Source organism: Aphelocoma coerulescens, chromosome 7 (assembly GCF_041296385.1).
Source record: "Aphelocoma coerulescens isolate FSJ_1873_10779 chromosome 7, UR_Acoe_1.0, whole genome shotgun sequence".
Classification (NCBI taxonomy): Eukaryota; Metazoa; Chordata; class Aves; order Passeriformes; family Corvidae; genus Aphelocoma; species Aphelocoma coerulescens.
In genome coordinates, this window is record NC_091021.1 from 38,112,393 (window position 1) to 38,139,353 (window position 26,961).

A 26,961-nucleotide genomic window follows, 5' to 3' on the forward strand; every position below is an offset into this window, starting at 1 on the left:
CCTCAAAGGCCTCCTGGATGAGGTGCATGTCCAACAGTTCAGAAGTGCTGAAAAGGCACCCACAATAGTTCCATGCCAATAAACTTCAGAAGGAATTTCAGGTGGCAGCTTTCCTGAAGGATTGAGGAGGATTGAGTGATGCGTGTGATGTTGGCAGGCATTTTTCCAGTAAGTGCTGGGAGAATCTTTGAGTCTAAATAAGGAGGTTTCACCTGGGCTTTGCAGGTGATTTCAGTAGATACTTGATCACCAGGATGGCCATTCCCAGTGCCAAACGCTGAAGGCCAGATTGGACAGGGCTTGGAGCACCTGGGATAGTGGAAGCTCTCCCTGCCTATGGAACTGGATGAGCTTTAAGGTCCCTTCCAACCCAAACCATCCTGGGATTCCACGATTTTAAGTGAAGGCCTAGGATAACCATTGGCATTCCTTGTTTTCTTGCTGTGTCCATGAGCAGCCAGAACAGGGGCACAAGCTATGATCCAACAAAACAGGACTGGGATTTCTTGCCTGAAGCCTGGGGCTTTTGGATGTGCCTGGGTTGAAGTACAGGCTTTGGCTTTGGACCAAATTCGGGGTAAAACGCTTTTCATTTGGGTTTTGTCTGGGTTTTCTTTGATGTTCAAACAAATCTGAATTGTTGTGTGAAACATGCTTGGAATAAACTTACAAACCCCATTGTTGATATCACCGTGTAGGTCTGGAAGTGGGGCAGTAAAGGATTAGAACCTGAGGTTTTGTGTTAAAAAAACCCCAAAGAATCATCCTGGAATTGTTTGGGTTGGAAGGACCCTTAAAGCTCATCCCATTCCCAGCAATCCTCCTGAGGTTGGTGCAGGTGACACAGGTTGAACCCAGTCCTGCCCTCACTGCTCTTCAGGGAGAACTGTGGATTCTTAGATTTAATCTTTCCTCTCCCCATGATGCCTTAGGTTTTAACTTTTATATTTTACAGATCCTGTACTGCTTGGTGTGTAACTGAAGTTTCTTGTAGCCTGTTAATTTCTGCTCTCTTATTAATTTTCTCTGTTTCTGAGTTTCGTGTTCTTTTACTCAGAGTTTGGATTACAATGCAGGAGATGCCAGGCTTTTCTTCTTTACTGATGTTTATTATTTCTTATCTTTAGCACAGCTACCCAGGGTATGCTTTCTAGTTGGCAGGGTGGAAAATGGCCATGAGTTTTCACTTTCAAGCTTTTTTAAAGTCTAAATTAACCAATTAGGAAATGCTAAATAATATGTTTTTACTTAAAATCCAATTTCTAAATTTTCATGTTCTGCAATGCAGAACTTTTGACCCAATAGCATAAATCCTAGATTTGTGAAGAAGAAGGAGAAAGAAGAAGACATAAATTCACACCCAAAATCCTCCATATTGTTACACTTATATATAATTATATCCCAAAACCCTAAATTCTCTAAACCCAGGGTTCCAGCACTCTCTCATGCTGGGTAGACATAGCAAAGCCTCTCCGGGCCTGCTCTTCAAGGACACCCAGACTGTCCCAGGCCCAAAAAGTATAAACCAAAAAGCCTCTAAGGAGGGGGGGCAAGCTGGGGGGAATTACATCTTTAACTGAAGCTTTAATTGGAGAATTAACCCTGATATGCAAATGAATCAAACCAGTAAAAGTGTGAAGAACTCGTGACCTGTTGTCCATCTTGGGGTCCATTTTGAGAATAGCCTCTGGCTCCCCAGGGGTACCTTTGAAGGCATCACCCAGGTCTCAATCCAGAGGAAGGTCCACTCCATCCTTCATTTTCATCCTTCGTTATCCTGCATTTTTCACAGCAGGAGTACATGTTAATGAGCAAAGTGGGAAGAGATGCTTGCAACACGTGGGTGAAAAATCAGGTGCATAAATACATTGGACATTCTGCTGCTTCAAAATTTTGAAACAGAGTTGTTCTCACACTCTTAATTAGTTTTGCCCATAAATTAGGGTGTCTGTGAGAACAATTGTCTTTCCTATGTCAAAATGGCCTTGTTTTCCTGTAAAGAAATGTGTTTTTCTTCCTTGTAGCCCGGTTACACAGCTATTCCCAAATGTTAGGGAAGCTAAGACTGAAATCCTTCAGCCCACCTTGGTTTATGTGGATGGGGAATTAACTCCATCCAGTTGTAGGAGCAGCCTTACCCTAGGTTTAAATGCAAGAGATGGTAATTTTTGCCTGTTCTTTAAAATTCAACATGCCAAAACCCTGCATGAAATACCATCCCTAGTGGTACCATAACAATTCCTTCCAAGCTGGCTCCATGGAACCTTTCATCCCTGAAATCCCTGCCATCCAGCACAGGGTGGAAGCTGTTTGGGGTTGGAAGGAGCAGGCTGCCATCCCAGCCTGGCTCCTCTGTGGAGCTGCCCTTGGCTCTGGTGAATAGCTGCTGCTCCAGGGCACTCTTCTACCCTCCCTCCCTCACCTCCCCACTCGGGCCACGTCAGAAGCAGCAAGACAGACACCAGATTATCTCCCCAGCCCTGGGGATCGTGCCCTGGAGGGTGGTGATTACCCTGCTCAGGAGTCTAAACATGCAGATGGGAGCACTTAGCGTCATCTAATCCTTTTTTGGGGGAAAAACACTGCCCCGGTTTTGTCCTGATGTGAAGAAACCTGTTGTGGCAAATTGCACTAATTCAGAGCTCAGCCTGATACACTGAAATGGAGCTAAAAGCTTTGGAGAGAGGCACAGGCAGGAGCCTCGTGTGCCCCCACCACACCTCAAACCTTCTTTCCAGGGGCTGCTTTGGCTTAAATGTCATTTAAGGCTGGGCTTGAGGAGTTTTGGTGCTTTGGATATGAAGGGTTTTGGTGAGTTAAGTGTGGGCTTGGAGCATTGTTGTTCCTTCTTTTCAGCTGGCAGCTAAGGAAATCCATTTCATGGAATCTCCTGAGCTGGAAGGGACCCACAGGATCATCGATCCAACCCCTGGCCCTGCACAGACACCCCAAAATCCCACCCTGTGCTTCCCTGAGTGTTGTCCCGATGCTCCTGGAGCTCTGGCAGCCTTGAGAATCTGACCATTCCCTGGGGAGCCTGGGCAGTGCCCAGCACCCTCTGGGGGAAGAACCTTCCCCTGAAATCGAACCCAAACTTCCCCTGTCCCATCTCCAGCCATTCCCTGGGTCACACAGAGCAGAGATTGGAGCTGCCCCTCAGCAGGAAGCTCCAGACTGGGATGAGTCTCCCTCAGTCTTTTCTCCAGGCTGAACAAGTGACCTTGGCTGTGGGGTTTTTTTGTGGCCATATTTTCCTTGGCTTTTCGTTTCAGAGCATCGGGTGTGTGTTCAGGTCCCAGCACTGTTTTCTGCCTGGGATCATCATTTTTCCTTGGAACTTCACTGTCTCCATCTGTTGTGCCTGGCTGGAGTAATGAAACATCTTCCCATGGCTCATCCTTGTTTCTGTAGCTCCCAGCTCTTTGTGGCTTGGACTCTGTAGGATAATCCCCTCCCTGGCTGTTGCAGGACAGAGCATTATCAGCTGCTGGATCCCAGCTGTCCAGGGAAGTGTGGCTGCTCCAAAATTTGACTTTGCTCCCAAGGCAGGTCCTGTGCCCAACCTTTAAAACTAAGCCTACACACCAAAAAAATTAAAAATTGAGATTACAGTGGGTCTTCCCTCTTTGGAAACGTTCAGGGCATCTCATCTGCCTCACATGGTTGCAGAGTCAAATCAGAGGGTGTTTATAGAAACATATAAGAATTAATTTCAGGTTTATTAATAAAACCCAGCAGCAGGGATTCTGCAGAAGTCAAGAAAGCAGAATGTCCAAGCAAACCCAGGAGATCCTGGCCCTGCAGCTGCTCCTCTGGGATATCAGCTTTTATAACACCGTGTGGGTGTAAGGGCTGGGGAGTCTCCCTGTGCAGAGCTGATTCCAGCCTGGGGCTGCTTTCTGTCCCTCTTCATTATTTTATTTTCCTGAGGTTATTGCAACACTGCCTGATATCAATCTAGTCTGATAACATTCAAAATCACAGCACAGAAGGGGAAAAATCTTTCAGTTTCAGGAAGGACTTTTCCTGTGGGTTTTTATGTTTCATTTTCTTGTTTCTTTATTTCAGCTTAGAGACATATATATATATATATGTATACACACACATAGATATAGATATATAAACTAACTTTATAACATTTCAGAATTGACTGGCTTCATTTCTTCAAAATATTCCTATTCAGAAACAGAAATTCCCATCTTTCCCTCTCCTTCCCTGTGATAATTCTTACATTTGGAGGAGATCACCAGATTTGTGAGATTATGGCTGCAACATTTATACTGACACAAGTGATCTCTAGTGCAGAAAACCTTAAAAAAGGTGTTTATAATATTCACGAGGTATCAAAGAGCTGCAGACTTACAACTGATCTGCACAGACTTGAAAAAATGTCTTTTCTCTGAAGCAATAAATGAAGTTAATAATTACAGCACAATTAGAGCAGAGGGTGATGTGTGGAGTGAGGTAGGATTTCTCCTTCAGTGGTTGCAGGAAATGAGAGATTTGGGGTGCAGGGCTGTGAGTGTCCTTTAAACTGTACTCTCTACTACAGGTGGATAAAATACTCAGAGTAGTAAGGTTTTGGTTGAACAGGCCAGCTAATTTAGCTAAAATCTGCTCTTTTTTTTTTCTTTAGGAGGCAGGGATGAAGGGCTGTCACTGCCTCCCTCGAGTGCCCCAGGCTCTGTGAACTCTGTGCTGAATCAAACTGGAATTCGGGGCATTCACCACCCATGAGTGGCCTGGGCTGGAAGGGACCTTAGAGCTCATCCCACCCCACCCCTGCCACGGGACACCTCCCACCATCCCAGGCTGCTCCAAGCCCCATCCAGTCTGGCCTTGGACACTGCCAGGGATCCAGGGGCAGCCCCAGCTGCTCTGGGCACCCTGTGCCAGGGCCTGCCCACCCTCCGAGGGAAGAATTCCTTTCCAATATCCCATCCATCCCTGCCCTCTGGCAGTGGGGAGCCATTCCCTGTGTCCTGTCCCTCCATCCCTTGTAAATCACCTCTCCCCATCTTTCCTGCAGCTGCTTCAGGCACTGCAAGGCCACAATGAGGTCACCCCAAAGCTTCCCCAGGCCGGAAAATCCCAACTGTCTCGGCCTTTCCTCATAGGAGAGGTGCAGGATGGTCCTTGTGGTTCCCTTCCAACTCAGGGTATTGTAACCAAGCAGATTACATTTTCAGAATCATGACACAGCAGTTTATATTATTTATGGGTTTGTCTTGCAGAGAATCAAAACAGAGCTCATTTGTTGTTTTTATTGGGTTTATGGTTTTTATCCCTTTGTATCCCACGGTGCCGTGTCCCCCACCCTCCCAGCTGCAATCATTCCTGGCTGTGGCATTGATTGTTTTGTACCAACCCTTCAAATGTCAGATTTATCCCTCCCACCCACCTGCCAGCACTGGGAACCTCCATTTGCTCAGGGCAATTCCTGAGCCACTGTGAATCCCAAGGGAATGCTGGAGTAGCCTTGACTCCGTTTCCTGACCAGCCCCAGCTCAGAAATGCCCTGGTGGTTTGACAAATGATGGTTGGCGGGTGGCAAAGTATTGTTTGCTGTGGTTTAAAGCCAGGTTTCAGCGGTATAGAAAAATATATCACTTAAAATTACCAGGAGAGGTAATTCTTTCCCTGTTTTTCCTTTAATATTTAATAAACAGCAGTCAGATTGGGTAGACAGATGAGGAGTTTGTCCTCCACCAGAGTGGAGCCCGTGGCAGGTTGTTCTGCAGAAGAAAGCTGAAAAATAATAAACTTTGCAGCTGTGGAGCAAAGTTCTGATGTATTTCCATTTGGAACTGGGCATTTAAATCAAGGGTTTCGTTCTGAGTGCCTGGAGGATTTGATTATTCCCTCAGGAGAGGAGGAAAAGGCCTTTGCTCACGTATTTCAATGCCACAGGATTTATTTTTCCCTGGCAGAACTTAGTGAGCCCACCCAGGGCAGGCTCTAAAAAAGGATAATTGTTAGATGTGGGGTTTTGATACAGAGAAGTTTCTTTCCTCTTCTTAATTTTACCAAAAGGCACACAGGGTAACTGAAGTCACATCAAATACTTCAAATGCATTTTTGCTGGGTTATGTAACATCTGAAACAAGCAGAATTTGTCTTTTTGCATCAGAATTTGGTGCTGTGCATCGACTGCAGCCAGCTGGGACAGCAGATCTGATCTGATCAAAGGCATTTTCCACATCATTTCCATACCTTATGACGTCTCCCTCAGCAATAAAACCTGAGGGTTGAGCCTCTCCAAAGAGGGTTTTTGCTCAGGGAATGGCCAGGCATGGATTTTGTTGGTGGGAGAGGATGAGTGATTGCCTTTGCATCATTTATTAAACTCCCTTTTCCCTTTTATTTTAAATTTTAAATAAAGCATTTTTTAGAAGTGCATTCTGCAATGCCCAACATCCCATAATAATTGACCACCTGAACCTCTTGCTTTGTATTTAGGCCACTCTTGGATTTTCAAACCTCAAACCCTCACCCCTTCCTTGAAAAAGAAGGCCTCTCAAGCCTTCAGGAATGGCAGCTGTAGGGTGGGATGCTGCCTCCTGAAAAGCTGGATGACAAAACTGCCCTGGCATTGGAAGGAGCCGTGTTTTGCCTTCTTTTTCAAAAAGCCCAGGGCAAACAGCAGCTCCTCAGGTGCCTTAATTCAATAAAAAATGCCCCAAGAGCTGCAGCAGGGCTCAGGTTTTAACCACAGGGCAGCAGCTGCAGTCAGAGCTTTGTAAAATCCATGCAGGAATATAATGGGAGTGGGCACAGGGCACGAAAAAGGACCACTTGGAGCTGGTTTTAAGGGTTGTTCTGCCTTGAAAAAAAACCTGTCCTGTGGTGTCCAAACACCGGAAAATGTCACTGGACACGTGAATTTATTTAAGAACACCCTTTGCATGCCAGGGGCAGCACAGTTAGGGACAATCCCAGGGGTTTGAAGGCTGAGTGGATAAACTGGGGGCAACGCAGAGGTGCCCAGCAGATGGGTTTTGGCAGCACAGGGGGAGGAGGAAGCCTTTCCACTCCTTTCTTTGCTTGGGGCAGCCCTGCTTTATTTCTGGGACAGCTCCGAGCGGAGCCTTCTGGAATGAGGGGGCACAGCTGGGTTTGGGGTTGACCTCAGGGCCTGGAGGTCTTGGGAAGGATGAACTGTGGGGCTCTTCCAGCAGGGAAATGGCTGTGAAAATCACAGAACTGGGCAGCTGGGCCTGGAATTCTCTTGGGCACCAGGAGGACATGGTGGTTCCTTGGCTGGTGGCAAGGGAAGGATACAAAGAGTTGTTCAGAATAAAAATCCAGGATATTTCAGGCTCTGTCTGGATAAACACTCAGACTTATTGTACATAATATTGCTAAATAGCTTTTTTTCCTGATTTTATGAATGGTTTTAATATTCCACTTAAGTGTAGAATTTGGTGGATGCTTGAAGACTTTTCAAAATAAATTTTATTTCCAGGGTTTGGGGATTTTAAAACCATATCCCCATCTTCTTTAATATTGCCAAAAATGCCATGTTGCCTCTGTGAGAATAAGGAAGTCCAATTTGTAGCTCTCTTCCCACAGAAAGTTTCCTTTATTCTGTGGCTATAAACTAATTTTTTTTCCCCTCAGTTAATACCCAGCTAAGTGCAAAGTAGATATTTATTAAAAATATATTTCTGTACATGGCTTTGTGAGTAGTTTGACCACTACAGTGAAGCAATTGCATGGTAAATTCTTTTTAAAAGAATTGCAGAAGGAATTTTTACCCCTGTACTTAGCTGCCAAAATAAAGGGAACTGAGATCTTCTCTGAATTGGCAGGATTGTCTTAACTGGTTAAATCCATGTTTACAACCTTGCCTGTGGTTAACCACCCCTAGATAAGATCATGGACTGTCTCCCTATGAGTGTAACAGGTGAGGGGTTGTTGATATAATTCACATTTAAATCGCTTTGTGCTTTATTTATTTTTTTTTTTCTCTTTGGCTTCGAGAGGGACTGGCTGTGTGTGAGGAATGTTATCAGTTCCTGAAGTGTTACTCAAGATAATCCATCGTGGCTCGGGAGGTAATGATTTGCCTTCCTTGACACAGCACTGCCCTGTTTTCCTGCAGTGCCCCCATAAAAAACAGGGCTCCAGTGGTTCAGGATAATGTGCTAAACCACATGTCTGGACACATGCGAGAGGTGAAACCTGAAACTTGGCAGTTCAGACACTTTTTAAGTCAACACAGCTAAAAGCAGCCACAGCACAACTCCTGAACTGTTTCTTAGTTATACAGAAAGGTAAAGAGAATTTATTTCCAGCACCACTGTAATCCCAGCTCTTACTGTAAGGCTCCTTCAGTTTTCTCTGGAGTTTATCCAGTTTATCACCAGGGAAAAGTGATATTCGAGCTGGAGATTTGGGCTTTGCCACCAGGGCCAGGTTTTAGTGCTACTTGTTTTACACCAGAGGAACCACAGCGTGTAGATGTATGTCTGTGTCTATAGACTGAGAAATGGCTTAAAATTTACATAGAAATTGAGTATAAAATCTGTTAAAAGTGAATTAGCAGCAGTCAGATTAGGCAGGCAGATGAGGAGTTTGTCCTCCACCAGAGTGCAGCCCGTTGCAGGTTGTTCCGCAGAACAAATCTGAAAAATAATAAACTTTGCAGCTGTGGAGTAAAGTTCTGGTGTATTTCCATTTGGAACGGGGCATTTAAATCAAGGGTTTCGTTCTGAGCACCTGGAGGATTTGATTATCCCCTCAAACAATGGCAGGAATGGGAATTGTGTGGATTGTGGCAAGTGTCTTTCATTTTCATCTCTCCACTTGCCTGTAGCTTTTTGATCTTTCCTTCATGTACTTTGCCGGATAATTTGTTTCAGGCTGTGCACAAGATTTACATTTCTTTGGGCAGCCTCAGCACCTGATTTCTAGACAGAGGACAAACAGCTGGACTGGGAGCTGTTCCATAATCCCTGGATGGAGAACGCTCCCTCCTGTGGGATGGGGATAATAGTGGGATTGTCTTTATTTTTAAAGGTGGCCACTGGATTCTGCCCCACTGGAAACTCGAGGTTTAGACGTGCAGAAAATCGACTTGTTTGGAGCTACTGAAAGGAGGAGGTTCACCTCTCCTGGCTGCAGCAAAATTCATTTATTTCTGTATTAATATGGGATAAATAATCCAAAAAGCACAAGTTTTGTGAGGAACAGATGGAGGGGCTGGGAAAGGGGCTCAGCCTGGAGCAAAGGAGCTCAGGGGGGACCTTGTGGCTCTGCACAAGTCCCTGACAGGAGGGGGCAGCCGGGGGGGTCGGGCTCTGCTGCCAGGGAACAGGGACAGGAGGAGAGGGAACGGCCTCAGGCTGGATATTGGGAAAATTCCTTCCTGGAAAGGGTGCTCAGGTGGAGTCCCCATCCCTGGAGGGGTTTTAAAGCCCTGTGGATGTGGCACTTGGGGACATGGGTCAGTGGTGGCCTTGGCAGTGCTGAGGACTGGTTGGACTCGATGGTCTGAGAGGGATTTTCCATCCTTAACAATTCTAATCTTTATTCCACATCGCTAAAACCAGCCTGGATTTCCTGGAGCACCATTCCCTCGGTGGCTTCTCTCCTGTATGTTATTCCCATCGGATTTTCTTTCTCTCTGTGATGGGTTTGGTGCTGAAGTGAACGTGCTGGGCCCAATCCTCGCGTGGCATTTGGCTCCCTGCTGGGAGGATTCCTGATGGGAGATGCCTGGCAAATTCCCAGCTCCTGCTGTTCCCACAGACAACCTGGAAATGGGTGGGGCTGAGGAGAGGAGAGGCAACAAAAGTACGAAGCTGAGATTGCCTGCTGGAATGGCAGCTCATCAAAGGGCCAGGGAAATCTATAAAATGAGCAGTAAAGTTCCTTTGAAAGCTTCAGGTTTACTCGTTTTACTACTGCAGAAAGATTCCTGTAATGTAGATACACGTAAAACACGGCCTTGTGTGGGGAATATGGGCTTTGTTCTTTGGAAAAGGAGATGAGGGGAAATCCCTTCAGGATTCTTCTAACTGTGCTCCTAGAAAGGGGTTCTTTTCTTCTGTGAGAACTTTAAACTCTTGTTTATTTGGGTTTCTTTACCTGATTTGTTTCCTTTCCGTATCAAGGATGCAGTAGTAAATCAACTTCTGAGTCTGATTGGAGGAGGGTTAATTGTTAATCAGTGTCACCAGTACTCAGGAGTGCCTAAGCTCATTTGGGGGAATGCATTTTCCCTGCACGTCCTCAACAATCTGCTCTGATTGATAGACATCGATTATCCAGCTCTGCCCTGTGGCTGAATCCATGAAAACTCAGATACGTTTTGAAAGCAGCCCCTAAAATAGCAGTGAAATCCAGGAAATGCCACGTGGAACCCTAAAATCAGTGTTTTGGATTCTTGACTAATGGAAGGAAATTCACAGCAGCTGTCAGGGGCCCCCATTCCACCTGTGGGAAGCTGCCTGGGGCTATGGAGAGGGAGGAGAGGGAAACGCAGCTTTGAAAACCACGGCTGTCTTGGAAATAGGGAGCTTTATTCAGGTTTACCAGAGGCGTTGGTGTTCACTGAGAATGGAGATTTTTTTATGTGCCAAAGTCACTGGATAAAAGAGTTGATAAAGGGGAACAAAGCCTGGAATGCGGGTTGTGCCCCTCCCAGGTGATGCTGGGCTGTGTGTGTGAGTGTGGAGAGTTTTTGGGGGGGTGTGGAGCCTTTCTCTGTGTGTGTTGAGTCTGGGGGTGTGTATGTGTCTTGTTCTGTGTGTGTGGAGCCTTTCTCTGTGCATGAAGTCTTTGTGTGTGGAGTCTGTGTGTGTCTGTGTCAGTTCTCCTGTGTGTGGGAGAGTCTTTCGGAGTGTGGGTGTCACTGCATCTTTCAGTGTGTGTGCAGTCTTTCTGTGAGTGTCTTTTTGGTGTGTGTGTGTGAGTGTGGAGGATTTTTGGGGGTGTGTGGAGCCTTTCTCTGTGTGTGAGTGTGTCTCTGTGGACCCTTCTGTGTGATGGGGTCTTTTTGTGTGTGTCTTCCTCTGTGTGAGAGTGTGAGTTTCTGTGTGTGAGTGCTTTTCTGTTTGTGAGAGTCTTTCAGAGTGTGGGTGTCATTCTCTGAGTCCGTGTGTGAGTGAGAGTCTTTCAGTGTGGGTGTCACTGCATCTTTCAGTGTGTGTGCAGTCTTTCTGGGAGTGTCTTTTTGGTGTGTGTGTGTGTGAGTGTGGAGGATTTTTGGGGGTGTGTGGAACCTTTCTCTGTGTGTGAGTGTGTGAAGTCTTTGTGTGTGTCTGTGTCAGTTTTCCTGTGTGTGGGTCTGTGTGTGTCTCTGTGGGCCCTTCTGTGTGATGGGGTCTTTTGTGTGTTTTCCTGTGTGTGAGTGTGCATTTCTGTGTGAGTAAGAGCCTTCCAGAGTCTGTGTGTGCAGTGAGTGTCTTTTTGTGCGTCTGTGAGTCTTTCTGTGTGTGAGTATATAGTCTTTGGGGGTGTGTGGAGCCTTTCTGTGTGATGGGGTCTTTTTGTGTGTGTCTTCCTCTGTGTGAGAGTGTGAGTTTCTGTGTGTGAGTGCTTTTCTGTTTGTGAGAGTCTTTCAGAGTGTGGGTGTCACTGTGTCTTTCAGTGTGTGTGCAGTCTTTCTGTGAGTGTCTTTTTGTTGTGTGTGTGAGTGTGGAGGATTTTTGGGGGTGTGTGGAGCCTTTCTCTGTGTGTGTGAGTCTGGGGCTGCGTATGTGGTGTGTGTGTCTGTGTGTGTGTCTGGAGTCTTTCTGGGGATGTGGAGCCTTTGTGTGTGTTTCTGTGTGTATGGGAGTCTTTCTGTGTGTGTGGGAGAGTCTTTCCGAGTGTGGGTGTCATCCTCTGAGTCTGTGTGTGAGTGAAAGTTTTTTCAGTGAGTGTGTCCGTATCTTTCTGTGTATGTGGAGTCTTTCCATGTGTATGTTTGTGTCCTTCTGAGTATGTACCACTCTGTGAGTCTTTCTCTGTGTGTGTGACTTTTTTCTCTGTGTCTGGCCCCGTCCTGTTTTGTTGTTCCCTGCAAGGTGTCTCAGCTTCCCCAAGACAGACCCAGAGCCTCCTGCTATAAATAAACCCATGGAGTCTGACAGAACACTTCCTTGGAGAAACCATGCTGCAAATCCAACAGGAATTCCCCCAGATCTCCCACACCTGAGTATTGTTTACCTCCTCTGAATGAGCTCCCAGGAGGGGCAAAGCCCCTTCACCAGTATTCCCTCCCCACCAGACCTGGGATCCGTCTGAGTGCCATTGGGATCAGCCCCTCGATGGAGCCCTGAGAAGGGCCTGTGAGTACAAGTGTGAGACTGAGCTGGAGATGGGTGGGAAGCTGCTCAGACCTGCCAGGTCTGGGTGTGCCTGAGAGCTGAATTTCGTGTGATTACAGCATGGAAAACTTGGGGGTGCCTGAGCAATCCGGGTAGCAGCTGAGAGGGTGAATGCGAAGTTTGCACTTATTTGTTACTCTGATTTTTTCCTGGTTTTTTTAAACACAAATTCATTTTGTGGATGTAAAATTAGGTGCTTGAAAAAAATTACTGTTTCATATCTTTAAAAACAAATCACATCAGTATGGGCCATTCACTAAAGAGTTGGGCTTGATGATCCTGGTAGGTCCTTCCAACTCAGAATATTCTGTGATCTCAAGAGCACCTTCAGTCTCCAAAGTCTAATCCCAGGAATAATTTCTGATGGTGGATTTAGATGTAGGAATGCCATGGAGTTCATGGCTCACATCAGGACTGGCTCCACTGGAGTTTGGTGTAGGTTTTTTCCAGTCTCTCTGCTGGAGGAGAAGGACTGAAATTGGAAGGATTGGCAGGTTGTGCTTGGCTGCATTCTGACACCCTGGGTGTGAATGAAACACCCAAATGCCTTTCCCTGCCCCAGGACTGACGTGTCAGTGCAGTGACCACTGGTTTAGAAAGCTAGGATTTTTATTTTCTGTTTAAATGGGAAAGCCTGAGGCTGTGAATATGCATTGTGCAGTGCAATCCCCTGAAGTACAGCGGGCAGAGAAAATTCACTGTGCCTGTAGCTATGTCAGGATGTTAAATACCAGGGTTATTAATCTTTCCTCACCTCAGCAACTCTTAGGCCACGTATTAATGTGTTTTTGTGTGAGATTTAATTGCTCAGGCTTGTAACAACTCAAAACCTTAAGATCTTGTTTCCCACTGTGACTTCAGTCCTAAGAAATCGGCTCTCTGGAAAAACAGCAAATGGTTGTTTGGATTGTATTCCATTTTCCATGGCATATGGAGGCTCATCTGTGGGTTATGGATCAGTGGAGAGCAAGACTCAGACTGGGGCAGGGATTTTCCAGAAGTAAAGAGCAGCCAGGAGTGATGCTGGGAAGGGAATTCCAGAGTCAGGGCTTCCTGCACTGAACTTGAATCATGCCAGCACTATATTTGCTGCCTTGGAGAAATTACTGCAATAAAACACCTGCATGTTTATCTTAACTTCATAAAAAAAAGGTGTTTCTATAAATAAAATATGATTAGACCCATTAAATAAGAAATAAGAGTTGCTAAATAAGCTTCAGATGGAGGCCAAGTGTATCTTTAATTCCAGGGCTTTGGCTTTCACATTGCATAAGCTCAAAGCAGCAAAGCTTATTTTTAAGAGTTGCAAAAAAAAAAAAAATTAAATGGTTAGAAAAACATTTAAAAGGTTTTGACATTCAATCTGTCATCATTGTCTTCTCAAGAATGTACACGTCCAAAAAAAAAAAAGGCAAAAGGTTTTGTTGAATGACATTGATCTTTGGAGTTCTTGTTTGGTTTTCTGCTCATTAAGCTCCTGACATGGAAACAGACTTGAAAAGGCCAAGAACTGTGACACTGGATGCAGATTTTAGTATGTCAGCAGGTCTGGAAATAAAATAGACACTGAACTTGATTTTATTACCTTTTCTTTTAACAGCAAGAACCAATATTTGAAAAGGATCGACCTCGGTGCCGTGATAGGAGAGACAGCATAGGAGACATAAATCAAACACTGTGTGTATTTTCCTATTAAAGAAGGGCAGTGCTGGAAGTATTTTGGGAGTCTATTTGTGAATTCCAGGCCTTCATTTGGATTATGGACATGGAAGCAAATTGGGGCAATTAAAATATTTTAAATGCATGCCTGCTTATTTTTTTGGAGGGTGGGGAAAAACCCAACCCAACCCACCACAACAACCTTCCTGTTTGGAAAATCTGGCAAATCTTTGCCACAAATTAAACTCTAGTAGATTTTGATTCTGTAACGGAGAGAGACCCAGCCAGTGTGTTTGTAGTGAGACTCGTTTTAGGGCAAAGGAGGGACCAGGAGGATTCCCTGGAAGTTGCCGAGGGAAAATGGGCCTCAGCAAGTGCCTGGGTGGAGACTGAAATGAGAAGAGACATCTGAGAATATGAGGGCTGAAAGAGGGTTGAACCCCCCTTTTTTTTAAACTAACTTGCACCAAGTGCAAGGCTTCAGACCATGTTTGATGTGAAGTTTTGGTTTTGGTCATAAATCCAAGCGTAGCATCCTCTGGAAAAAAAACCAGAACAATCCCAGTACAATCCTGCTTGAATCTGCTGGCGTTTTCTTTTAGATTTCTGTTCATCTCAACGTATTTTCCCCTCTGCTTTCATCACTTTAAAACCCAACCAAACGTGTGCTCCTTTTGCAAGTAACACTGCTTTGAGGAAAGCCTTTTTTTATTAATCTCCTTCATTTGTCTACTTCAAGATGTGGTTCCACATTTGAAACCCAAAGCAGTCTTTCCCCAGGGATTAGCTCTCCTCCAAAGACTCTTCACATTCTTTAATCTGCAGCTTCTCCTCTCCTGAGGTGTCAGGAACTGATGTGGAGCACGGGCTTGTTTATTGTCTCTGTCATCAAGAAATAGAGAAGTTGTTTATTTAAATGTGTGGGGTTTTCTCCAGGCCCAAGCAGCTGAAGTGAGCATTAAAAACCCTGTTTTACTTCACAAAACAAGTCTGTGGTGTCTTCCGTGGCACAAAAGGAAACAATTCTTCTTGAATTCTCATTATATTCTCCTTGTTTCTAAATAAACCCTCCCCACTTGTTTGAAATGATCCCAAATTAAAAGCTGGGCTTCAAACGAGATGGGATTTGTGTGACTGGGAAAAGAGGGGCCTTGTGCTTGATGTGCTTTGAGTGCAAAGTGTGTGACCTCCAGGTGTGGAATACGCAGTCCTTCCCCTTGGCTTCAGGCCATGGAAACCATCAGGGATACACCCAGACAGGCCAAAAAAATATATAAAATTCACTTTAAAACAGGCTGGGAAAGGCCTTGCTGCAAGCAGGACCTCAAGGGCTCCTCAGGTGCTCGTGGGACTGCTTGTGATCCTTTCAAATGGCAATTTTTGGCATTTCTGCCTCGCTGCCCAGGCTGTGCTGAGTTTAGAAATGAGATTTTTTTATCAGCTTTCACAGACTGCTCTCACTCACACTATTACAAGAGATTTCCAAGATTTTGCTTGAATTAGGCATCTCTTCTTGGCCTCAGTTTGCCTGAAGTGAGCATTAAAAACCCTGTTTTACTTCACATAAAACAAGTCTGTGGTGTCTTCCGCGGCACAAAAGGAAACAATTCTTCTTGAACTCTCATTATATTCTCCTTGTTTCTAAATAAACCCTCCCCACTTGTTTGAAATGATCCCCAATTAAAAACGGGGCTTCAAACGAGATGGGAAAAGAGGGGCCTTGTGCTTAATGTGCTTCGAGTTCGGGGTGTGTGACCTCCAGGTGTGGAATACGCAGTCATTCCCCTTGGCTTCAGGCCATGGAATCAGCCCCCCTGCTTTCTTCAGCGGGCTGGGAAAATTGCAGATGCCTGGGTTTGTGTCTCCTTGGCACTCAGGAGTTTCTCAGGACTTTGATTGCGAGGGGATTCCAGACAGAGTCCCTTTGTTTATCAGTAAGCTGTGCCAAGAGCTTATCGGATGCTGTGTAATGAGCCCCTTTCTCTTAGGGATGCTGCTGACAATTATTGACTTTCATCCCGTGGTAGTCGCTTTAAAGGAGGAAAAACTCAATTTTTAATGGTTTTCATTGTTGTACGGAAGCACAGTCATTAGATGGGATTTTGTGTGGGGCAGGTAATGATTTCTCACCCTCAGTGTTTTGTTTCCCAGGTGTTGTGGTTTGGGAATTGTGGCTTTCTCTGCCTCCAGTGCTGCAGGGATGAGCTTGGTAAGGAAACGGATCCAGTTAAAAAAAAAAGGAAAAAAAAAAACCAAGGCAAATATCCCTCAACAAAGAGTCTGTGCCATTTTCCTGCTCTCTGATTCCTACTTTCCCCTCTCACTGAACTCCACTCATTCCTCCACATCCCTTTCCTGCCCACAAAGCATCGAGGCCATGCGGATGCGCCTCCAACTGAGCAAATTCTTGGAGCTTTCAGCTCCTCTGAGGGCAGCAGATGGTGGTGGCCAAGAAATCCTCTGGATTTTCCTGACTCCACAGCCTGTTCCAGCTCCTTCCTGCCTCAAGTGCCCAGCCCCGGTGGCAGCTTGGCCAGGCACTGCTGCAAAAAAGGCAGTGGGGAGGTGGGAGGCTCAGGGAAACCATCAGGGATACAGCCAGGCAGGCCAAAAAATAGATAAAATTCACTTTAAAACAGGCTGGGAAAGGCCTTGCTGCAAGCAGGACCTCAAGGGCTCCTCAGGTGCTCGTGGGACTGCTTGTGATCCTTTCAAATGGCAATTTTGGGCATTTCTGCCAAAATTTTCACTGCCCAGGCTGTGCTGAGTTTAGAAATGTGATTTTTTTTATCAGCTTTCACAGGCTGCTCTCACTCACACTATTACAAGAGATTTCCAAGATTTTGAATTAATAATTTATCTCTTCTTGGCCTCACTGTGGTAGAACTGGGTGAATTCAGTGGGTGCTTGAGGTGTAACAATTCAGTTCTCTCATATTTTCTCTGTTTTCCTTAAAATGCAGCAGAAGAGGATTTCAAGTCCCAATTTGAGGCTCTGAGCAACCTGGTCTGGGGGAAGCTGTCCCTGCCCATGGCAGGAGGTTGGAATTAATTGAGTTTTAAAGCCTCTTCCAAGCCAAACCATTCTGGGATTTTTTAAAAGCCCATCTTGAAAGTTATTCTTGGTTTCTTATAAGAAACATCATTTAGGAGTCCTTGAAATTGCTGTATTTTGCTGTAAAACTTCCCTAGTTTGTTTATTAAAAGGAGATAGGAGGGGATTAGAGAAGATAAAATACAACCAAGCAACCTTTGTATTCATTTAGAAAAATATTTGAACTTGGACCTTCTTTCAGGAAACCCCTGATTAACGACCCCTGAGCAAAGAAAATTAATCTGGAGTGATAAAAACCTCTATTTCTGTGCTAATCTTGGAAACCAGTTCAGTTTTTATGGATAGTTGAAGGTTCTTAAGCTAATTAGGAGAATCCTGTGCATGATTTTAGCTGTGTTTAAGGTTACCTTCCCACTTTAAATCCCTTTTGGATGGTGACTTGCAGCCTTCTCCGCTGTGGGAATATTTCTCACACACTCTTTGTGGAGTACAGTGGAAAAATGGAAATTACAATGTTACTTTTACTGTGCCAGTAAGAAAAGGAGTGATCAGAATGACTGAATTGTCTGCATTTAAATAAACTTACATAAATTAATTTAGGTTGGAAAAAAAAACTTATTCCTTTCTATACAATTCTTTTCCTGAAGTTAAATTCTGGTTTTAGAGAGGTTGGTGGGAAGTTTGGCTATTTCTTTCACTGATGAAGGATTACGTTATTTTTAAACTCTTTTTGTTGTTTTTATCACAGAGCAAAAAATAAGATTTAAATTTTTTTTCCTGGTTTCTCTCTTCCATGATTTTCTGGGGTTTAGTTCTTGACTACTTTCTGCTTAATTTTCATTTCCGCCTCAGTGAGGTGATTTAATTATTAACTTTTTTTGTAATTTATGTGTAAATGCTCCTTTCATTTTTTTTTCTACATGGTGCAAGACTCATCAGGAGTCCTCAGGGTGACAGAGTTCCAGGCACTGGAGCATGAGCCAGCAAGCGGCTCTTGTGTCAAATTAAAACCACTTCAAAATGGTTTGTGGTGCAAGAGGAAACATTTTGAGTGATGTTTCCACTTACAAAGAGAAACTGAGAACAAAAGGAGCTCAAAAGAGTTGGAGATGATGATTTAGGTCTCAAATGAGTCAGTTAGACCAGAAAATGTTTTTTGTATTTTTTTTTTTGTATTTTGTTTCTTATATATTTTATATTTTATATGTGCAGCCAGGATCTTTGAGTGGCTTATTAGAGTGGGTTTTGTTGTGCATGAAGATTAAAATGCAGGATTTTACCTCCAGCTTCCAACTGGGCAACTCTGCCTTCAACTTCTGGCTAATCCCACAAAAACTGTGATAAAGAAGCATGGAAAGAGGTTATGGAGTCCCAGGAAAAGGTTGAAAAGGCCTCCAGGGCCATGGAGTCCCAGCTGTGCCCGATGTCCACCTTGTCCCCAGCCCAGAGCACTGAGTGCCACCTCCAGGAATTCCTTGGGCACCTCAGGGATGGGCACTCCAAACCCCCCTGGGAGCCCCTTCCAAGGCCTTTTCCTGAATTAAATCCACGTTGCAATGTGGATTATGTTAAGTGTGTGTCCAGGTCTGTGCTGGTGTTTGGTAGGCAGGCTGTGAATGTCAGAATTTCTCACTCCTGGCAGTGCTCTGGGCCTTGTTCTTCCTAAATTCCCTTCTCCTGAGGCACAACCACTCCTCTTCGATTTTGTATCTTTCCATGTGGGTTGCTTTTCCAAATCTTTGAATCCCTGAACTATTTGATTGCTCTGTCCTTCACCAGTTCCTGCTTTTTTCTTTGTCTAAAGAGAATCGTGGAATCCCAGACTGCTTGGGGTTGGGAAGGAGCCTAAAGATCAGCTGATTCCACCCCTCCATGGACAGGGACACCTTCCACTATCCCAGGCTGCTCCAAGCCCCGTCCAACCTGGCCTCGGACACTTCCAGGGATCCAGGGGCATCCATGGGATAACCAGTGCCAGGCTCTCCCCACCCTCAGAGCCAGGAATCCCTTCCCAATCTCCCATCCATCCCTGCCCTCTGGCAGTGGGAAGCCATTCCCTGTGTCCTGTCCCTCCATCCCTTGTCCCAAGTCCCTCTCCAGCTCTCCTGGAATGCCAATAGTACAACCAGCTCAAACCCACCAGCCTGTGCCTCCCAAAGCTGTTTTTTTTTTGGGACAGGTCCCCACTCTTCCCTAAATGTGCTGCCAGAACCCCTCAGTGCAGTTTGCCCTCAGCAGGGGCTGGTTTTTAGCTCCCCTGGGTGTCTGAGCACAGGCAGGGAGCTGAGGATCCTTGATCCAGCCCCAAAGCACGTGAGGAATGTGAGGCAGCTCCTCTGGGAGCGGCAGGGAAAGGCCAGGGTTGATTTTAAGGCAAACTGAAGTTCACAGGGAGCTCTGTGCCTACTGCTCCAGTGTTCCTGCCCATCACAGGCTCTGTCTGCAGAGGCATTTATACAGCTGGGAAGGAATCAGGGAAGGGAATGGGGCTGGAAAACGGCTTTTCCTGGGATTATTTTCACCTGGGGCTGCCACCTTCCTGCTACCTCCTCCCCAAAGCCTTTTCCCACACCTCAGCCCCCAGCTGCCATCCTGGCCCTGTCCTAAGGCTCTCAGGGATGCTGAGTGTCTGGATCAGTGTTTCGGTTCTGCTCTAAATAATTCCCCATCCTGGCACTTTTAAGGCAAAGATTCACTGTGCAAATCTTTGGGAATCTCTGCAATTCAGTCCTGGCATTTCCTGTGAGAAAAGCTTGGATTTTTGCTCCTGTACTGTACAAATTTTATCAATAATGTGGTTCAAGGACGAAGATTTTGGATTTTGTTTTCTTTCTATCTTCTTCATGGAATTATAGAACAGTTTGGGTTGGAAGGGACCTCATGGATCATCTTATTTGAACTTCCTGCCACAGGCAGGGACACCTTCCATTATCCCAGGCAGCTCCAAGCTGGCCTGGGACACTTCCAGGGATCCAGGAGCAGCCACAGCTTCTCTGGACAAACTCCCTTAAATAATTTTCCTGGGTTTATATTTGGCTTTGTAAGAATATGCAACACAGGAAGCATTTGGTGTTTATCAAGACACGTTGATTAAAAGGTCAAACCCCAAACAGAAAAGTGTGAGGACATTTGTAGGAATGTAGAAGGAATCAACAGGATTTTTATCGAGGGGATGGGGAAAAAAATCCTTTTCAGCAACATAATGGGAGGAAATGTCCCAGTTGTGCCAGACACATGGCTCAGAGGGTTCTTTCTAGCAGCTCCAGGACATTTGTTATGATAACTGAAGCCTTGAAACTTCTGTTCAGCATTTTTACAAGCAAAACACCACGTTTGGAGAGCTCTGCCCACAGGCAGGCTCTCCTGGAAGGAAAGGGATTATGGAGCAGATGCCTTTGGATGCTGATTTTTCAGTGAGTGTCAAGCCTGAATAAGCAGAGACTGATGAGGCAGAGCAGGTTTTATACTTCACATCCAAACTTCAGGCTGGCTTTTACAATGGGAGGTGTGTGGGATGTGTTTCTGAAGGAGAAGTTTTCAGAAGCCCTCACAATGTTTGGGATCCAGCAGCAGAAATCTGGTGACACTGGTGTGTTCAGTCCAGATTGTCTCAAAAAAGTGAGAATATTTTTTCTTACCCACCATGTGAGTTGTGGAGAGCTCCATTTGTCACACTTTGTGATTTCCAAGTGTCCATACACTTCCTAGAAAGTTGCAGTGTCTCCCCTCAGGCAGCAGTTGCTTTCAATTCAATCAACAATATCTAATAAAGGGTTTTTGGGGGCTCATTTACAGTTCTATCACAGTCAGTGATCACCTTAGCACTTCATTAGTGTTATTTGTGACAATTCTCAATGTTGGAGTAGCAGCTGACATTTCAAGGAGTAATTTAATATCTTTTTTAGGTAAATTCAGCTTTGTCCAGCACCTTCAGCTCCTCTGTTTCATAGAGTGGCTGCAGTGATCTTTGCTATTTATTAATGTTCCATTAATTAATTTCTTTTCCTCCTGCTGAGGTTCAGTGGTCACATCAAACCTGAGGGGTGCATTTCGATGTAGTTGGAATAGGGAATTATAAAACTGGATTTTTTTTGTAGCTCACAAAAACCAAATGAAACAGCTCCTACAAAGGGTCTCCTGGATTTGTGGGGAAGTCCAGGAGAGCTTTTTGTTCAGAGATCTTGGAGCATTCACAGCACTGCTCCTTTTGAAAGACAGTTCTGCTGTGGTTTGTACTCCCTGGAGGCTCATCTGGTGTTTTCCTTCTCTTCCCCCTCCCTGATTTCTGCTCCTTATTTCTTAAAGGAGGGGATGAAGCAGTTGGATCTGGCAATGACAATGAGGGAGAGCAAGAAGAATGTAGGGAAGGGATGGATGACCCCAAAAAACACAAGTCAAGTAAGAAGAGGAGGAAATGTTTTGGACTTTGGGAAAGCACAGCCACACCTCCATCTCCCTGTCTTGTTCCAGGCCCAGAACCTCCAGCCGGGAGCAAAATAACAACAAATTCCCTCAGTTTGGTGAAGAGGAACATTGCAGCTCCTCCTCACTTCACCAGAGGCTCCTGCCAAGGGTTTCCTGTCCCAGGCAGCTTTCCGAGCCCGGGAGGTACTCGTGGCACGAAGCAGGAGAATTTCACGTGGATGGGATTCTGCAGCTCTATTTATAATTAAATTGGGATTATTTTTTTCACTCCACCCTGTTTTCCCCACCCTGCTCTTCCGAGCCTTTGAAGAGAGGCCAGATGGCTGCAAAGGCTGTCACAGCTCTCCTGGCTCTGGAGCAATTCCAGGGTCAGGGATTGCTGCCAGCTCAGAGAAATTTATCAAATAGGGGCAGGAGATGATCACAACAACAAAATCGCTGCTTCTCGTGGAGATGCCACTCATTTTCTGAAGTTTTTTATTCAGAACGGCCGTAAAAATGGAGAAAGAGACTGGTTTGGGCCCAGCTCTACACTACATTTACACCTAGGTGTAAATCCAGCCCTAACTGGATTAAAGTTCATCCTGGTTTATCAATATGGCTCCCTGTGATCATCACCTGGATGCTTTTCCTCCTATCCTGCAGGAAACTCCCGTGGCTCTTCATTTTTCATGGACAACATTCCCTTTTCCTTCAGTTTCAGCGCTGGTTGGATAAATCCTGGCTGTTCCTGTTCTTTAGGAATGGACAGAATCCCACTAAATGATATATTAGGTTTTGAAATGGGGCCTGGTGCTTAAGGTTCGACTTTGTTTTCCAGAAATCTGCTTCCTTTGAGGTTATTCGGTGTAAAATTCAATGTGTACCTCTAAAAACACAACATTTCTGGCTGCCAGCAAACACCTCCCAGTCTATCGTGGATTAAATATGTTTAAGGCTCACAGTTTTTCTGAAATATTGGAAAAATGGGAAGGCTGGTGAGTTCCCTTGGATGGGAGATGTTTGCAAGGGGGCAATTGGGCCCTTCCAAGCCTTAGCCTGGCAATAAATGAACATTTTCCCTTGCTTGATATTGACTTTTTGGAGGGCACGTTCATCTTATTAGGAATAACCCCGATGATAATTCCTCCTTTTCCTTTGGAATAATTTCTGTGGAGGTTTGTGCAGCAGTTAATTCATTTTCTGGTCTCTGGCTATTGATTACTCAGATTATTTGGATGAATCTGCTCTTGGCTCAGCTGGCCCAGCCCTTTCCATGCCTTATCTCTTGTCTTTGCCTCAGTTCTCTGCCCCTTTTTTGTCTCCAAATTTGGTTTTTATTCTTAAGGGCTTCAGCTCTAAACCCCTCATGGCTGAGGTAACTTTTTGACCCCGTTTTTGATAACAGCAGCAACCCTCAGCAGATGGAGAACTTTATCTTTCCCCAGCACTTTGTGGTGTTTATGCAGTGGCTGATAAGAGCTGCAGGAATTCTGCTTCTGCTCCAGCATCTCCTCACTCTGTTCCAGGCAAAATTGGTATTTTTATGCTTAGATGGCTGCAAAAAGCAAAATATACATTAATTTTTAAAATTCTAGGTTTGTATTTTGTCCTGTGAGGAAAAGTTGAGTTTTTTATCCTTTTCTTTGCCAATGAGTTTCTTCTTTTACTAATTTTTTTTAATTCTAGGTTTGTACTTTGTCCTGTGAGGAAAAGCAGAAAGTTTTATTCTCTCCTTGGCCAACGAGTTTATTTTTTATTAATTTTTTATAATTCTAGGTTCATACGTTGTCCTGTGAGGACAAGTAGAATTTTTCTTCTCTTCTTGGCCAATGAGTTTCTTTCTTTGTTAATTTTTAAAATTCTAGGTTTGTACTTTGTCCTGTGAAGAAAAGTCAAGTTTTTTATTCTTTTCTTGGCCAATCAGTTTCTTTCTTAGCCCCAAAATCCTTCCTGCCACAGTTATTTCTTGTGGCGGTGCAGTTGGCTGTGATTTGAGTTCTTTGGAATAGGCTAATGAATATTTTCATGGGATTTTTGCTGTCAGGACTGTTCTAAACCCACTAGATGAGCTGGAGACCCCAAATAGGTTTCATCCTATAGGTTTTATTATTCATCCTGCTGCAGGTTTTCCTAGGGAACACTGAGGGATGGATGTGGAGTTGGTGCTTTGCTTGCTGCGGGGTAGTAATTGCTCTGTTTAAGTGGCTGAATTTTGTAAATGGAATTTTTCCTTCTTCATAAAATACACAGGAATTTGTGATTTGCCTGGAGGTGTCCAAGGCCAGGTTGGACTGGGCTTGGAGCAACCTGGGATAGTGGAATGGGATGAGCTTGAAGGTCCCTCCCAACCCAAGTTCCACGATTTACAGGACAAGCCTAGAGGAGGAAAGTCCCAGTTCTTCCCCAGTCCTGTGGGCTGAGCTCCAGACTCACCCTGTTGTGTTTTCCTAACAACATCCTTGGAATTACTGCTTTTCCATCCTTGGAATTACTGCTTTTCCATCCTTGGAATTACTGCTTTTCCATCCTTGGAATTACTGCCTTTCCAACCTGCGATCCACCCTTTGAGGCCGTCATAAAGAATTCAGATTAAAGGGCAGGCTCACACACACAACTCCTGGGGTGGAATTGGAGGAGGGGCTGGTGCCCCACTGAATTCCAAGCTGTGGAACATCCAAGGGGTTTCTCACAGCGGCGTGGCAATGCAGGAAGTGACATATGGCTAAAAACTGGGAATTAGGATCATGCTCTTGGCTTCTTCTTGCACTCTTTTGGATCAGCAGATCAGGCTGGATCCCTCCCTGCAGCTGGGAGGAATTTGAGGGTCACTCAGCATTTAAACACATCCTGAATAATTCTGGGCTTGTTGTTGTATTTAACCTCTATTCTTATTTTTTATTAAAAACTTCATCATCCTTTATCTCCTTGGGATGTGCCTCGTTACTTTCATTAAATGACCTTAAGCAACTGAGGATTTTGGGAGATGATTTTGGAAAGGCAGTAATTCCAAAGATGATGTTAGGAAAACACAACAGGGTGAGTTTGGAGCTCAACCCACAGGCTTGGGACAAACTGGGGAGTTTCCTCCTCTAGGCTTGTCCTACAAATCATGGAATTTGGGTTGGGAGGGACCTTAAAGCTCATCCAGTCCCATTCCACCCCTGCCATGGGGAGATGATGGGCAGGGATGAGAGACAGGGCAGGGGAATCAACATCTTAATAATAGAGGATATTTTAAAAGGTGGAATTCTGTTCCCTCAGAGGCAGAGGAAGGGATCAGATGCACAATTTTCCAAGCTGTTCCCTCCAGCTGCTGCATCCACTTCTTTGTAGGCGTTGCAATATTTCTTTGGGAATGTTTAAAATACTCCTGAAAGCACTGAGGAGGTTTTGCTGGAGCAGCATCCCTTTATCCTGATGATTAAAGAGCACCTGAGAACTGCTCAGGAATGTTGGCTCCGGTTTTTGTCCCTTTTCAATCCCCAAAGCCCATTCCTGGTGGATAAGTGAGAGCCCAGAATTGCAGCATAAAGTTCTCTTGTTTCAAAAGGTTGTTGAACCTCTTTTTTTCCCTCCTCTAATAAAGTTTATTGCTTCCTCTGTCTTTGCCTGGTATTGTGGAAGGGGGAGCTTTCCACGGGCTGGGTCATTTTGTTCTGTAGAATCCTTCAGGCCTAAAAAAAGCCTAAAAAAACCTAAAAAAAGCCTTCAAGCTCCAAAATTTTGCTTCAAATTTGCTCTAAAATTCAGCTCACTTTCCATATTCTCCACGAATTAATTTGTCCTGACCCTCATGTCCATGGTTTTGTTTTGTTGGCCCATGGATCCAGCCCATCCTGCCTTTCTCTTCCCCGTTTTCCCTCCTCTGTCACCCCACAGTGCTCACCTCTGATTTTCAGTGCAGGAATAATTCAAGAGCGTTCAAGGATGTTCTTTTTGAGCCTTTCTGTGTTTGGGGGATTTCATCCAGTAGCTCACACTCAAAATTTTGCTCCGGGCTGACATTTGGGATTGAAGATTTTGAATTTGGAAATGTTTCAGGGCTCGTTTTGTTTTGTTTATGTGCAGCTGTAAATCCTGGAAAGAAAGAACTGGTTTCATGTTTGTGTTAAATCCTGAATAATCCATTTACCACCTGAGAGGGACCACAACGAAAGGAACAAGCTGCAAGTTGCTCTAAAACTCTTGATTTTTCATATTCCCAGAAAATATTTGGAGGAATTGCTTGGCCTCCCTGAGAGATTGAATCCTGGAGGATTTATTCCCAACCGACAATTTCTGAAAGTCACTTAACCCCTCACAAAATTGTACTTCTGACCTGGGGATAAAGGGCGTAATTAATGAAAATTAATAGAGTTAACAGAAGGAAATTTAATATATTATTAATAATCATGAAAATTTTAATTTTCCCTTCAGGTTAGGTATAAAGCCTGATTAGTTTGGAGTATAGGAGTTATAAATCAATATTTGTGGGTGTATTTCTCCCCCCTTGCGCTTTGCTTTCCCCTTGATTTCAGGATTTCTAGGAACAAAAAAATACGGAGAAGACACGAGAGGTGATCAACTCCCTGGAAAAGTATTCAATTCTTCAGCTTGGGAAAAGAAACGGGAATGTGGGAGAGGGCAGTGAAAGCACGGGAAGGGTGGAGGGAGGAGGCTCCTTGTGCAGGGACCATAAATGCCAGAGGTTCCAAACAAAGAGCAGGAAGCTCTTTGGGAAAGGGAAGCGTTTGGACTTTGCCATTTACTGCGGAATGTTGGGATTTGGGGATGTTGGCATTCCCAGGATCCAGCGGTGTGGCTCTGAAGGGTTCAAACCCTGTTGGGAATAACTTCTGGACAGCTCAATTAGCCGAGCCAGGTAATTAAACACCAAGATCTGCTCATTGTCTGTATCCCAGGAATTTCAGATTCTTGGGAAGAGGAGGAATTATCACTGTAACCAGCTATTTTTCCATGGATTCGCTCACTGCTGGGCACTTTTGGGGGAAAAAAGAGCTCCTGACACAGGGCAGAGCCACCTCACAGGCAAACAGCACTTCCACCTTCCCAGGGAAGAATCTGGCTGGAAAAACCTTTGGAAAATGTATTTTCTAATGGGAGAACATCAAGTTGAAAATCCACTCTCATCCATTCAGGGTGAGTAGTATCACACAACTTGAAATATTTAGGTGTTGTCAGGTTTTTCATTAATAAAATCAACCCAAATCCTTGGAATCCTCCAAAAGGGAATGGCCTGAATTTCCCGAATTTATATTTTTTCCCCTTTTCCTATGAAATTTGCAAGTGCTGAGGGAAATCTGTGTAGCCTGGTGAGCATAGACCTGAAAAGGTAATAATAATAACAATAATAATAATAATAATAATAATAATAATAATAATAATAATAATAATAATAATAATTTTAAAGGGTGTGTATCATTTTTATTATAAGGGACTGCAGCGTTTTTAGGCGCAGCATAAAAAGAATGAATCAAAAAAAATAGTAAAACCGGCAGAATAATAATAAAAGCAACAAAAGAAT

The 26,961-nt window shown here is 44.6% G+C and overlaps 1 protein-coding gene and 1 long non-coding RNA gene across 2 annotated transcripts in view; both read left to right on the top strand.

The window, feature by feature from the left end:
* The window catches only part of LYPD6B (LY6/PLAUR domain containing 6B), a 44,896-nt gene that overhangs the window by 3,111 nt on the left and 14,824 nt on the right, over nucleotides 1-26,961 (top strand). The gene's annotated exons all lie outside the window — the stretch shown is intronic.
* Nucleotides 10,244-14,335, top strand: LOC138113411 (uncharacterized). The gene is made up of 3 exons (XR_011152153.1): nucleotides 10,244-10,651; nucleotides 12,015-12,278; nucleotides 13,918-14,335. It is a non-coding gene; the product is annotated as an uncharacterized lncRNA (long non-coding RNA).